The sequence below is a fragment of the Felis catus genome, chromosome B1 (assembly GCF_018350175.1).
Source record: "Felis catus isolate Fca126 chromosome B1, F.catus_Fca126_mat1.0, whole genome shotgun sequence".
In the NCBI taxonomy this organism is placed as follows: domain Eukaryota; kingdom Metazoa; phylum Chordata; class Mammalia; order Carnivora; family Felidae; genus Felis; species Felis catus.
This window is the reverse complement of record NC_058371.1, coordinates 198,057,381-198,072,462: the sequence shown is the minus strand read 5'-3', so window position 1 is coordinate 198,072,462 and position 15,082 is coordinate 198,057,381.

Sequence of the window (15,082 nt, the reverse complement as noted above, 5' to 3'; positions counted from 1 at the left end):
AACATACTCAAGTAAGTGTAAAAAATACAAAGTTCATGCACTTTTAAGTGAAGTTAAAAATGTTATAAAAATTACATTGAAAATGAAAAATATTGCGAATATAAAATTCTAAATTGTTTAAGTGCAGAAAAATAAAAGCGTAAAAGAACATTAATTTTTTTTATAAAAATGAAACTAATTGCAAATTTAATATCTACCATCCATTCAGTCCCCAAAGCACAGAATTGGTGCCATGCTTTCCATATATTACGTCTAGATCTGCAAACATGAAAATATGGGAGCAAAATGAGTTGTTTAATGTTGACAAATGGTTCCCAGACACCATGTGCAATTGTAAATACCGTGGTAATTTGCAAGGACCTCTGGGACTTCATGCATAATGAAAAGCAATAAAAAGAATGTTCTACAATACTAGCAATGGGTTGTTTGTTATAAAAGAATTTATTGCATTTGTGCTTTCTGAACAGAAGAGTTTGACAGCTTGTTCTTTCTCCTGCGTAAGTAAGGTCCACCGCTCGAATTGTCCACACCGTAAGTTGTCTGGGAAGCAGCACAGTCCACAAACCTGGCATTCAGACACCATTGTCTTTTGTTCTTAGAACACCAAAGCAGGAGATCTAGAGAATGGCGATTCGGTCATACCAGAATGGATGTTCAGAGTAGCGGGTTATACTCTGCCAGCTCTGATCTCAGTGACTGAGGTTCCCGTGCGTCCTTTAAACACATTCATACGTGTTTGTGATATGTGAGTCTATCCACAGTGCGGGACCTGGCAAAGGGGCCCTCCTCTTGCCTGGTTCTGCAGGTGGTGCCTGAGAGGACCCAGGTGGGCGGAGGAGGCTGCTTGCAGTCAGTCACCCAGATGAGAGAGCTGAGGTCCCCACCCAGGGTCGTAAGGAAGAGGATGGAGAAAGAGGTCATCTTCGGTGTTGTTCACAGTCATGGGTGGAGGGTCGTTCCATCTGAATTCATGCTTCTATGGAGCCACACGCAACCCAGGCATCTTGTGCCTGGGTTTGAGATCTCTTTAGTTAAGGAAACAAGATGGTTTTTACCTCAACTGAGACCAGCTGGCAATGAAGTCCATTCAGGAAAGTAAAAAATAATTCTTTGCCCTTATGGCAGGGCCTCTTGGCCATACTTCTAGTTTAAAACAAGACTCAGTTCTTCGATGCCCCACAGGGACCATCTCAACTCCAGACTGTGTGAGCAAGAACCGATAGCTCACTGGATCTTTTTGTGGTCAGGAGGGAAGAGGTCTACGTCCTCAGAAATGTGACAAATGTCACGCCAACCCTCCTTTCAGTCTTTGTATTATTTTTTTTTAGTGTTTGTTTATTTTGAGAGAGAATCAGTCCCAAGCAGGCTCCGCACTGTCAGTGCAGAGCCCTACCTGGGGCTCAATCCTACGAACAGTGAGATCGTGACCTGAGCCAAAATCAAGAGTCAGTTGTCCAACTGACTGTGCCACCCAGGCGCCCCAGTCTTTGTATTCTTTCTCCCCATAATTTGTTCTGTCCTCAGATAGTCTCCCCTTCCTTCCATTAAGCCCTGCCCCACCCCCCCGTCTTCCTCTAGCCTTGCCTGAGTTGACCGTGTCTCCACAGTTCGAACCCCCAGGCTCCAGCGTGCATCCTCGCTCGAGCCCACCCTGCCCCCCACACAGATGAGTTCCCCTGGCCTCCCTGTCTTTACAAGATGGGGACTGGGGTAGATAGAAGATGGAGTCAGACAGACTTACGGGACATTCCGATTCTTGTTGCGCGGATCTCAATCCTTCCATCTTCTGCCTGACCCAAGGCTGCACACAGCTCAGAGCAGGAGACTAGGAAACCAGGGCTCCAGGTCTGGCCGTGGGCTCCCGAACAGAAGAGAACAAAGTAAGTTAACGGCATCCTCGCTCGTGGCCCACACTCTCCCGGCTCTTCCTCCCCATGCTTACGGCTGTCTGGAGTTCGTGGCTCGTGGGGCACCAGAGAAATGAGGCTGAGATCGCCCTGAGAGGTCAGACCACCCTGAGTGAGCTCCCCCACCCAGTAGCTTCCCCCAAGAGCTGAATGGCTTTGCTTTGCTTTTGAGCTGATTCTCCCTAATTCTCTGGCCCCGGGTTCACGAAGAACAGGCCAGGAGAAGGGTTTTATGGGCTAGAGGTGAAGGGAGGAGGCTTCTCTTTGAGATAATGTTCGTCCCCAGGAAACCTTCCTTCAAGGAATAAATCTGCCCTACAGCATCCAAGTGTAAGACCTTTTTTCCAAACATGGAATCACTTTGCCACCACTGGGCACTTTTCACACTGTTCCTTGAATCTAGAATGTTCTCCACAAACTCTACTCTTTTTAGTGTTCTATTTATTTTTGAGAGAGAGACAGAGACAGAGACAGAATGCAAGCTGGGGAGGGGCAGAGAGAGAGAGAGAGAGAGGGAGACACAGAATCCGAAGGAGGCTCCAGGCTCCGAGCCATCAGCACAGAGCCTGACGTGGGGCTTGAACTCACGAGCCGTGAGATCGTGACCCAAGCGAAAGTCAGATGCTCAACGGACTGAGCCACCCAGGCCCCGACAAACTCCACTCTTGATTAAAAGAGTAAGAACATTCATTTCAGCCCTAACCTAGAATCAGATACTTAACTACAGAGAAGAAATTGATGGTCACCAGAGGGGAGGAGGGTGGCAATAGGTGATGGGGCTTAAGGAGGGCACTTGTGATGAGCACTGGGTGTTTTGTAGAAATGTGGAATCACTATATTGTACACCTGAAAATAATATTACACTGTATGTTAACTCACTGGAGTTTAAATAAAAACTGAAAAAATCAAAAAGTAGAAAAAATAAAGCAAGCCATTGAACAGCAAAAACAAAACAATTTCAGGGGCACCTGGGTGGCTCTGTCAGTTGAGCTTCCGACTTGGGCTCAGGTCATGATCTCGTGGTTTGTGGGTTCGAGCCCCGTGTCAGGCTCTGTGCTGACTGCTCAGAGCCTGGAGCCTGCTTCGGATTCTGTGTCTCCATCTCTCTCTGCCCCTGTCCTGCTCATGCTCTATCTCTATCTCTCAAAACTAAATGAATATTAAAAAAAAAAATGACCAAAACATCTCCTTTGGGGACACAATTGATAAATGATGTCTGTTGAATGAATAAATGAACCACCAACTCTCCCCCTCATGGTTTTGCAGGAGCCCCTGCCCTCGCGGAGGCCTTCGGCGAATAACCTCCATACCTGTACCAGGTGCTGAGCCACCGGCCCCACGTGGCTGTGGATTCCCAGGATAAGCCGAGGCCTGCTTAACGAAGAAAAAGCAAGAGTAACAACACACATCCACGTAATGAGTTGGAAATACCTTCTGAGCTGTTGGAGGAATTAGCACGAATTAACATTGCTCTGAAAGGCTCTGAGAGTAAGAATTACAAACCGCTTAGGTGCCTCCAAGTTTACTGTTGACTGTAGATTGAAACCATAACAACATGGCACCAGGAGAATTGACAGGTGGACCCACATCACACCAGGGAACCGCATTTGGAAAATACAAGCGAATGAAGTGAGCGAGTGGAGATACAGGCTAGGAGGGGGATTAGGCTGTGTCAAGGACCTTGGAGACCAACTTACCCAGCCCCTCACAGTACAGATGGGCTTGTGGAGAGCAGGGCTGGGGAAGGAGCTTGTGAAAGGCTTGCAGCTGTTAGTAAGAGGGCTGGTGGGAAACCCATCCCAGGGGCGAAGTAAGGGGAGGACATCATTGCCTCAAACCTAGTTCTCGTGGGCACAAAACCAGTCTCGCCACCAAGCCCATGTATTGGCAGGGACCTGTCCAGTAACACAGCACAGAAGTGTGGAACCAAAGCTCCTAGTGGAATCGTTTTGCGGTCCTGGATCCATTGTTAGCTCACCTGAACCGCGTTGGTTGGAGAGAACTCCACCGAGGGTGATAGGACAGAACTCTGTCCGAGTAAGGCTTACCTCCAAGGTGAAATGTTTTCTTCTTGCCAAGAGGCAAAACCCAGAAGGCAAATTTCTGGTATCCTTCCCTGGAACCCAGAGGAGGAGGAGGAAGAGGAAGACTGGGGATCTTGGAGAGAAGTGATGGGGTACCAGAAAGGAGACAGGGGGCCATCCTTATGTCTCAGCTAAGCCACTCACCCAGGTCATTCAGTTTGCCTTTCACTGATCTCCCTGCACCATGTAGTATCCCCATGAAACAGTGGCTCATTGAGTTTTGCTAAGTACCCAGGACATGATCAAGTGAATGGCCAGAAGGTAATTCTCTTCTGTGTCGCTTACCTGACCCTGTGTAGGGTCAGGACCATGCCTAGGTTTTTTGGCTCCTGTGCGGTTCTCTTTCTTCTAGAAGGTACATAGCAATGAAAAAAATATGATTGGTGAACAGTACATCAAAGAATAGTTGTGGGGGGCGCCTGGGTGGCTCAGTCGGTTAAGCGTCTGATTTCAGCTCAGGTCATGATCTCACGATTCGTGGGTTAGAGCCCCGCGGCGGGCTCTGTGCTGACAGCTCAGAGCCTGGAGCCTGCTTCGGATTCTGTGTCTCCCTGTCTCTCTGCCCCTCCCTTGTTCGTTCTCTCTCCCCCCCCCCCTCTCAAAAATACATAAACATTAAAAATTAAAAAAAGAAAAAGAATAGTTGTGGGCAGAAGGACAAAGGGGGTTAGGGATGACCCTCCCCACAAATCCATTATGGGGGGGAGCCAACAAGAGACAAAGGAACCAGCACTCAATTCCTGTCCCTGCCATTCCCTGTTTTGGGAACGGTCTCACTCTGGTGTTTGGGAACCTCATTCCCCCCCCCCCTTTTTTTTTTTTTTGAGATCTCTGCTCACGTGTCACTTCCTCAGGCTCTCCCTGAACACCACATGTAAAATAATTCACTCCCTTCTCCCAGGTCACTCTGCAAACATTACCCTGTTCTCACCGCAGAAGGAGATCTGCTAGAAGGACAAATTAAGTAAACAAACAAGTGCATTAATTGCCAATCTTCACCAATAGGGAGTTAGGCTCCATGAGGGTACGGACTGTTCCCGTCTCCTTCACCGTGGATCCTCAGTGCTTACTGATGCTTGGGATGTAGGTGCTCAATAAGTAGTCCTGGATGGATGGATGGATGGATGGATGGATGGATGGATGGATAAATGGATGGATGAAATTTGAAATCTGTCCACTGGATTGAGACTTCCACCATGGTCTCTTGGATGTACCCTCACTCTTGCTCCTATCTCATTGTCCATGAGGTTGTTTCTGTCCCGGGATGCCTTTCACTACATCAGTTGCTGTTCCTGAACCTTCTTCACTGGATCTGTTTCCCTTCCGACCTCCGATAACCACTAGCAGTGCTTTCCGGACTTTCCCCCATCAGATATCATGCAAACTTAGATTGTCCTGAATTTGTCTGCAAGGAACTTGGTCAAGCCGTTCGAACTGTCTAGGCCTCCAAGTCACAGAGCTACTAAGTGACAGGCTGGGACTCAAGTCACGATGGTACTTGTAGCACTTTCTTGGGTTGGTGTAAAGATAAATGGGTCAATACATGCCAAGTTCTCTGCACAGTAACTGGGACACTGGCGAGCTGATAAATGTTGGCTCTATTATGATCATAGCTGGCAGGACTGGGGTTGTGCATCTAAAGGTTGTGACAGGGAAGAGTTGGCCTATTTAAGGGTACGGTCAAGGACACCTGAATAAAGGAGCAAGGAGAGGAGGTGACTACAGGACTCAGGGACAGGTGCTGTAGCAGGAAGGACCCTCCAACAACCGAAGCTGGAGGGCCTGGACAACGTAGCTAGCAATGTGTTCCCATGGTCATGTGCTTCTGTAAACTGTTCAAAAGTGAGATATTTAGCCCACAGTTGCATACGATCTTTCTTTCCACTCAGACTTTTCCTTCATCACATTCCCCCTCCTGCTTGGGTGGCTTTGGAGTATTTAAAAATTTCTCTTCAACGTTGGCTTATTTTTGAGAGAGAGTGAGCGGGGGAGGGGCAGAAAGAGAGGGAGACACAGAATGTGAAGGAGGCTCCAGGCTCTGAGCTGTCAGCACAGAGCCCACCACGGGGCTCGAACTCACGAGCTGTGAGATCAAGACCTGAGCCGAAGTCGGCCGCCTAACCGACTGAGCCACCCAGGCGCCCCGTCCTTGGAGTATTTTAAATCTAGTTAGGGAGGCGTTGGGTTTAGGAAATCTTTAATTTGTAAATTGCACACAAAAGTGTCACCACACCCAGTCCCTCCTGTGGACAGTTACTGTAAAAACTGCCACGTAGGAATGGCCTCCAGAGCCTTGGGGTCTTCTGTGACATCAAGTTGCAAGACCATGGGCTATCCTGCCACTCAGATGTGTGCTTTGGACCCTTGCCCCCAGAAGTATGTGAGTAGTAGACAGAAAAGAAGGAAACTGAAGTATACGAAGCCAGAAGCTAGTCTGTGGGAAATCCTTCCAGCCAACAGACGTGCAAAATTATAAGCAGAGAGTGCAGTTTGCATTGACCCCCTTGGTCAACAGAAACATTCTCCTGTCAGAGAGAAATTCTATTTCACTCTATTCCCATTAACACAATTTTATTTGGCACGTTAATAATGCAGTGATGTAGCATTCAAGCAGCAACAAATAAAGGTCAAAGCTTCCTGTTTTCTCTGTTGAACATACGACCGAATTGATGAAAACTTCACGGTCATAAAGAGAAGACAGATGAAAAGGTACGGAAAACGTATCATTGAGGCACGGGTAGGTTTTTTGAAGCCTGTGGTGTTTTTTGTTTTTAATTTTGGAAGTTGTGATTTCGCTTCTCATTCTGCATACATACTCATTTTACGCCTACATTTATGGTTATGCTTTTGTATTCTTTTCCCAAAGGAGGACCCCAAGTCTGTGGAAACTTCCGCCCGGCACAGCTAGCCTTGCCCCTGGCTGGGGCATTAGGCAGTGAAACACAGGGGCTCCTAACACAATCTGGCAATGAGAGAGCTGACGTCTTCATCCTGCGGCCCAAACTGAAGCCAGAGGGCAGGGGAGCCCGATTATTTTAGTCCCTAGAGCTCGGCCTCTCTGGGGGACAAAGGGAACAAGGGGGGCCGCAATGGGGCAAAGGGAACATTTCCAGCACGTTGATGGGAACCCTCACGTTGCCAGGAAAGGCCTTGCACAGAAGGGCACTCAGGGACCCGGCTCCACCTGCGCCCGCCCCCACTCGCCCCTCCCCCCACTGGAAAAAGAATGACTTTCTCAATTAAAGGCGCAGAGGCATCTGTACCTCCTGTGTTCCCTTGCACTGTTACCTGCCGGCCCCCAGAGGGCAGAGACAGTGTGCTCTTCTACCGTGAGCCCCCCCACTCCCTCCCGGGAATACCGGTGGGGGTGGGGGGGAGCGTATGAGCATCAGAAAGCTCTTTTGAGAAAGCGGTTTCCCTGTACTGGAATAAAGTCCCTTCCAGCTCTGCCTGATGATAGCAATCGTAATATAACAATAAATAGCATGGCGATTACGGTCTAGCCCAGCCCCCACCTTTTACAGGTGAGAATGTATTTTGCCCTCAAAATAAATGTTCCATTAAAATATGTTTTATGGCTAAGCGTTTATTATTTTTAGCTTTCCCCGGGATCTCAATTCTAGCCGTACTTGAACACGCAGATAACTCCCAGGTTTTAGAGGATATTTATGTGAGTTACAGAGATAACTGCCAACAGTGATCTTTCTTTCATTCTATCTGAGGAACCTCTGGGTTCTAAATCGTGGTTTTCTCGTACGGACTTCATAGTGAAATCTCTGCCGAAATGAAAAAAGACTAGAATGAGGAACACCCTTTTCCCTCTAAATAGACTACCCGGCCCTTTAAAAGACAGGGGTTTGCATACAGTTGAGGCTGGGAGAAATGAAGTGACTTGCCAGGTTGATGATTTGTAAAACCCAGGGTAAATGCTGAGTTTTCTAAGGGTCAAGTTGCTTCTGTTCCTCGGAAAAGTTTGGAGACAGATTAAGGGCGACAACAATAGCGACGAGGAGGACGGGTTCTGGCTGGTGGGAGGTGACTCCCATGCCACCTGCTTGGTCTGGAAGCACCTGCCCAGATTCTCCAGTGATGTTTATTTATTCTATTTTTTTCCCCAATATATGAAGTTTATTGTCAAATTGGTTTCCATTCTATTTTTTTTTAATGTTTATTTTTGAGAGAGAGCGAGAGCACGGGGGAGGGGCTGAGAGGGAGGGAGACAGAGTATCCAAAGCAGGCTGTGGACTGAGAGTGGCGAGCTGGACGCGGGGCTCGAACTCATGAACCACAAGATCATGACCTGAGCTGAAGTCAGACGCTTAACAAACTGAGCACCCAGTCACCCCTCTCCAGTGATTTTTAAAGCCACGAGACCGGCGCCAGGATCTCCAGAGGCCCACCCATGCAAAGGATGGTTCTAGGAGTTCATTATAAACCATTCTTCAAAATGCCTGGGAGAAACACACACACCCAGGCTTCAAATTCCCTTATTAGGAAGCTGCAGGATTAGACTCTTGAGGTTTGACATTGAAGGGGCAGGGATTTGGAGCGAGGGACAGATGTCTCAGGATCCGCCTTGTTGGAGCTGCAGAGATGTCGGAGAGCTGGCTGTTTATTCCACAGTCTGGCTCACTAACTGCCCTTGAGCTTTGGGAGAAGACTGGACACTTTATGGCTGCACGTACTGGGCTCACAAAGGTAAACCGTAAAGAATGCAGGTACTTTGTGCATCAGTTCTTAGAAGTAAGAAGGTTTGAATCGGGCTCTGAACTGTTTGAGCCAACAGCTGTGGTTGGTTCGGTGTTTATAAAAGAAAACGTGAAGATTTCAGTGCATGGTCCCTAGACCAGCAGCACCGTCATCCTCGGACAGGCGGAGCTGGGAGCTGTACCTTAAGGGGATCTTCTGGGACTGGTGTGCACGATAAAGCCGTGCTTCTCAAACTTCAGAGTTGAACTCACAAGCTGACTACCCACGAGGTCCTGAGAGGTCTTGCCCTCAGTCCCAGCTCCCCTGTGACCCCACCATAAAATGACAGATGCAGAGGAAGCAGGAGGTAGGCTCGTAAGAGGTGAGTTTAGGAGATAAGGCTCGGGGCGCCTGGGTGGCTCAGTCGGTTAAGCGCCCGACTTCATCTCAGGTCATGATCTCACGGTTCGTGGGTTCCAGCCCCGTGTCGGGCTCTGTGCTGACGGAGCTCAGAGCCCAGAGCCTGCTTTGGATTCTGTGTCTCCTCCTCTCTCTACCCCTCCCCTGCTCATGCTCTGTCTCTGTCTCTGTCTCTCTCTCAAAAATAAATAAACCTTAAAAAATATTAAAAAAAAAAAAGAGAGAGAGAGAGAGATGAGGCCCCAGCAAACTCTTAACCACTTGGCTGCTACAGCATCTTGGTTCACTTCTTTCAACCCCCTGGGTTTCTCTGTGACTCCGGGCCCAGCTTGTCCAGCCCCAGGACACTGACCTTCATTTCCTAACCGTCTCAGTCCCTGCTTGCTGCCCCCCCCCCCACCTTCACCCCTGGCTCATATTACCATTCATTACAGCCTACAGCTCTGGTTTGGCCGCTTGCTCTGATAACACAAAGTGTGTCGGCTTCCCCACCGGACCGTGAGCACCCGCTCCCCTCTCATTTTCCAAGATCACTAGCAGTGCCATGGCAACGTCTAATCCCTAACCCCGAGATGGGGGTGGGGTGGAGAGAATCAGAGCAGGTGTTCTTGAGAAAGGACACAAAGAATCCGCCAGATGAAGGCAGACACGATCAGTATTCTAGGCCAGCGCTTCTCAAACGGTCATGCGCACACAAGTCCCCCAGAGATCTGTAGCTTCTGCTGCGGGAGGTCCGGGATGGCACTGGAGATGTGGTCATTTTCACGAGGTAACAGGTGACTCCAATGCTACCGGTCCACAGACCACACTCTGAGTAGAAAGTTCCAGGCAACGTGAAGGCAAGGGTCTCGCTGTTCTGTTCACTGCCATGTCGCGATCATGTGTCTCCGCGGAAAAGGTGTTCCACAGATTGGTAAATCAACACTTAATATCTGAGGTACCACCTGGGTGCTTGAGTTCTCGTGATCTGCAAGATATAAAATATGCTCGCTTTGGCTGTAAAATCAGGGCTCGTACTACATGCGCTGAGGCACAGAGAGGTTGAGTTACGGGCTCAAAGACACACAGTGATTGTCTAAGTTGTTCCTCCCCAAATATTCCATGTTGCTCCTCTGCATTTCCTCATCTCCCTTGAAGCTGTTGAACCAATTCTAGCCCGTGGACTGTGGGGACATGGTAAGTGTCACCTGGCTGAGGCGACAGTGAACCAGCCCTCTTTCCTCCTCCACCCCTCTCCTGTCTATTTTGTACTCTGCCGTCTGAAATATATGGCCCCCAACGTAAGCTAGCAGGAATGTTGCCCCACCCCGCGGCAGACGTCACCCAAGGATACGTAGATCTTAGCTGAATTTGAACCGCTACAAATTTGAGTTTTGCTATATTTTTCCAACTAGCGTGGGCTCAGTGCTGCCATCACGCAACTCTTCGCCTAAGAGGCTCTTCGCTCTGGTACCCTACGTCCTCTGAAGGTGAGCATACCCCCAAAACAGTCTGGAGTAGGCCTGCCGCAGTCCTGCCAACAAAGCCCAGATGCTAGGCGCTGGGACTGTGGAAAATGAATGATCGGCACCCTGGAAAACGTCTGAAGGCGTGAGAGCTTTAGCAACAGCTGCACAGGGACTGTTCTCAACTCGGTGAAGGTTCGTTCTCGGACGGGCACCGTTTGCTTTCTAGCTGTTCTTTATCCACGTGGAGGCACGTCTCCGAGCATGCTTGGCACGAAGCAGACCTTGCTTTGGGGGGTTTTGGGGGCCGCATTCATGAGCTGAACGAAAACTCATTTTTGGAACGTTATTAATATACACCTTTTCAAGTGGTTGACTTTATGACCTGCATTGACTCAGATGAGGGATGTGGTTTTTCCACACGAAGGCGTATGGACTCGTGTGTCCCGCGAAATAATATAAGGTGCATCATCCTACATGCGTGTAAACCCCAAAAAGACATGGCTATTGTTTATATTGTTCTAAGTATATGGAATTGAATGGCATAGAGGGGCACAAGTGACTTAATGAAAGGTAGATAACCTGAAAAAATATATAATCGGTGTAGAAATCCCATCAGTATTTGAGACTTTCCAAGCTTCCCCTCCCCCCATCCATGTTTCTCCTTTTCTTCTAAGGATGCTCCTTCAGGATGTTTTTGCTGGAGGATTAACCCTCTGAGGACCAGCTGATCTCTATTCTCTGAAACAATTTGCATCAAATGGAGAAGTGAAGAAAGTGACCCACCCATATATATCTTGATAATAGAATAGTATAGGGACAGTACTAAAAGAGGAAATTACAGGACCAGTACCATTTACACAGATTCCAACATTAGATCTATAAACTCAGCAGTATATACACATAAATAGATCATGACAAGATGACCATAAATAAATTCCATGACCTTATGGAACATAAAGAAGATGAAACAGGAGAAAAATGTATTCAAGTAATATACTACATTAGAATTTTAAGAAAGAAAAAGTACTCAACTACGTTATATAAATTTAACAATTGTAGTTGGTGGGGGTGGAAAGGCAACTTATGGATGGAAGGGAATTGCCTTAAGTGGTTAAAATATATCTTCCAAAAACCTATGGAGAAAATGATGCTGAAACTCGAAAATTATGACGAAACTCTATGGAAACTTGGGTCTCTTCCAGTATTGTTTCTTTCAAGCTCTAATCTTTTGCTTACATAGAAAATACAAAGAAGCCCATTTTAATTTATGATTTCCCATTACACGGGTTCGGACTTTTCTAAACTGTAGAGTAGAAGTGATGGGAGCATCCCTACAAGAGTTATTTCCCCTGCTGATGTGTAGGAAACCCACAGTTTTATTTTTTATTTTTATTTTTTAGGCAGGCTTCATGCCCAGTGTGGGGTCCAACTTGGGACTTGAACTCACGAACCTGAGATCAAGACCTGAGCTGAGATCAAGTCAAGAGCTGAGCCATCCAGGTGCCCCTGCACTGATTTTTAAAATATTGACTATGATGGGGTGCCTGGTGGCTCAGTTAGGTGTCCAACTTTGGCTCAGGTCAGGATCTCGCGGTTTGTGGGTTCGAGCCCCGCGTCGGGCTCTGTGCTGACAGCTCAGAGCCTGGAGCCTGCTTCGGATTGTGTGTCTCCCTCTCTCTCTGCCCCCCCCCCCCTGCTTACTCTCTGTGTCTCTCTCTGTCTCAAAAATAAAAAAAAAAAAACATTAAGAAAAACATTTAAATATTGAATTTGCACTTGGCAATTTTGCTATCTTATTGCAAGTGATGTGATGCTCTAAAATTCTTCCTGCTTCATTATTTTAATTGATTATGCAGCCTATAGTTTTTATTGTTGCCGTGAATGAAGCCTTTTCCCCTGAATAAAGGGGAAAAAAATTACAAAACATTATTGGTCCAGCACAACTTTATTTCTATTACATTTTCAAATCAATTACCAGGCTGAATGGTAACAACATGTTGCCACTGATGCAAAGGTTCTTCAAATGCATCTGTAAATTCAGTGCTTTTCCAATCAAAATCACAACAGGGATTTTCTTTTTTTAAAAAAAATTTTTTGTAATGTTTATTTATTTTTGAGAGAGAGAGAAACAGCATGAGCAAGGGGAGCAGCAGAGCGAGAGGGAGACACAGAATCCGAAGCAGGCTCCAGGCTCTGAGCTGTCAGCACAGAGTCCGACGCAGGACTCGAACTCCCAAACCGCGAGATCATGACCTGAGCTGAAGTCAGACGCTTAACTGAGTGAGCCACCCAGGTGCCCCGGGGCTGATATTCAAGTGCATTTGGAAGAGCAAAGAGCCAAGAATGGCCAAGACCATTATATAGCTTTATAATATCTAACAAGGAAAGTCTCCTCACTGTATATGTACCTCTGTCAATGGTAAACTGTCTTATTAGAATTTTTGGGAGAAGAATTGCAATAAACCGTATAATGCAGCAACACAGAGGCCCAGCCATAGAGCCACACAAATATGGAACCTGGATATTTAGAGGCAGAGTTCCACACAGGGATCAAAGCATTGACTCTCTGATAATGGGTGTTAGGATACCTGAGTGAGTAATTCACCTGGTACTGACATATCAAAAGAGTTGGACCCAGGTCCTTTCGGAAAAGAGTTTTACGAAGCCTGTATCTGACAGTTTGCATTTTGTCATAGTGTTCACTGTTGTGTGGAGGTTTATTTTTCATATCAAATTTCACGTAAAAAACCCTTTTGTGACTTCAAGGTAGGGAAGGACTTCGAAAACAAAGCCCTAAAACACCACACCCGAAGGGAAAAATTTTTCTTTGTGGAGATTTTTAATAGCGGCTACATTTGCTCTTAAAAATTTAAAATAGGGGCACATGGGTGGCGCAGTCGGTTAAGCGTCCGACTTCAGCCAGGTCACGATCTCGCGGTCCGTGAGTTTGAGCCCCGCGTCAGGCTCTGGGCTGATGGCTCAGAGCCTGGAGCCTGTTTCCGATTCTGTGTCTCCTTCTCTCTCTGCCCCTCCCCCGTTCATGCTCTGTTTCTCTCTGTCCCAAAATTAAAAAAAAAATAAAAATAAAAAATAAACGTTGAAAAATTTAAAATAAATAATTCAGTAGTAAAACGGATGAGGAAAACCAGCAGGCCATACACGGAAAAACCGTCATGTCCAAGAAACACTTGTGAAATATACTATCTCACCAGGAATCAGGGCCACGCAGATGAAAAGAATATATTGCTTCTTCAAGTTTAGATATTGCCAAATACCACGTTGTGAAGTCCCTGTTTCTCCAGACCTTCACCACCTCTTAGCGGACTGTTACCATTTCACAACCGTCAGGTGGACAAGTTGCTTTTCACATGGGGCGATTGCCAGGCTTGCTCCTCCAGCACTCGGCCCGTGGTCTGCGGTCCATGCTGGTCAGTGCACTGTGCTGTGCACAAAGGCAGTGGGACCGCTTGGCCCCTTTGGGAGGTGGTATGACCACTTTTGGGGCAGTGGGTCGTGAGTACAAGTTCAGTGTGTTGTGTGCAGCGTCCTCCCCCCCCCCCCCCTGTCACATTGATGAGGAAGCTCACGGGGTTCAGATGGTGCAGCCACGGGCTGGGGCCCTCCATCAGACAGGTCCCTCACACTGTGGATGCAGTGTGAATGAGAAATAAACATTTGTTTGGCTGACCAACCAGGGTTGCAAAATAAACGTTAAATATAACCTCAAGGGGCGCCTGGGCGGCTCAGTGGGTTGAGCGTCCGACTTCGGCTCAGGTCATAATCTCACCGTTTGTGGGTTCGAGCCCCGCGTCGGGCTCTGTGCTGACAGCTCAGAGCCCGGAGCCTGTTTTCGGATTCTGTGTCTCCCTCTCTCTCTGCCCCTCCCCCACTCGCGCTCTGTCTCAAAAATAAACATTAAAAAAATATGTACATATATATAACTTCAAAAAGCCACATGTGCAACAATTTTTCTAAGATATCCGCCTAGAGATAGATCTGCCATTAACGCAGAATCTGGTACAGAACTGGTGTTTCCTAAATGTGAGTTAGTACAGCCCAGCCTGGTCTACCCTAGTTTTAGAGCTCCGTAGATAAATGAAATCCCGTTCTTCTCATCAAGGAGTTCAGACAAGTAAGCTAATATTTATAACACATCATGTTCTACCTTGTCACGGGCTGTTCGGTGTGGTAACCACTAGCCACATATGAGTGATGGACATTTGAAATGTGGCCAGTGGGACTGAAGCACTGGATTTCTAATTTAAATGGAAACACTGAAACGGTTAAAATCTTGTCACTAAACACAGCTTCAGTGTTTTGGTAAGACTACATCCCCTTATGAATGAAAAGGTAGCATTAACATTCCAACCTTCTGTAAGTTTAAAATATGTACCAGGTTTCTAAAGACTTTGTTTTCAAAAGTGTATATAAACACACGCTTCGTATATGCGTGCGTGTGTTTATACGCACAAAATATCTCAATAAATTTTATTGAAAATGTTTCCGTATTAAAAGTTCTTTAACATTTATTTAT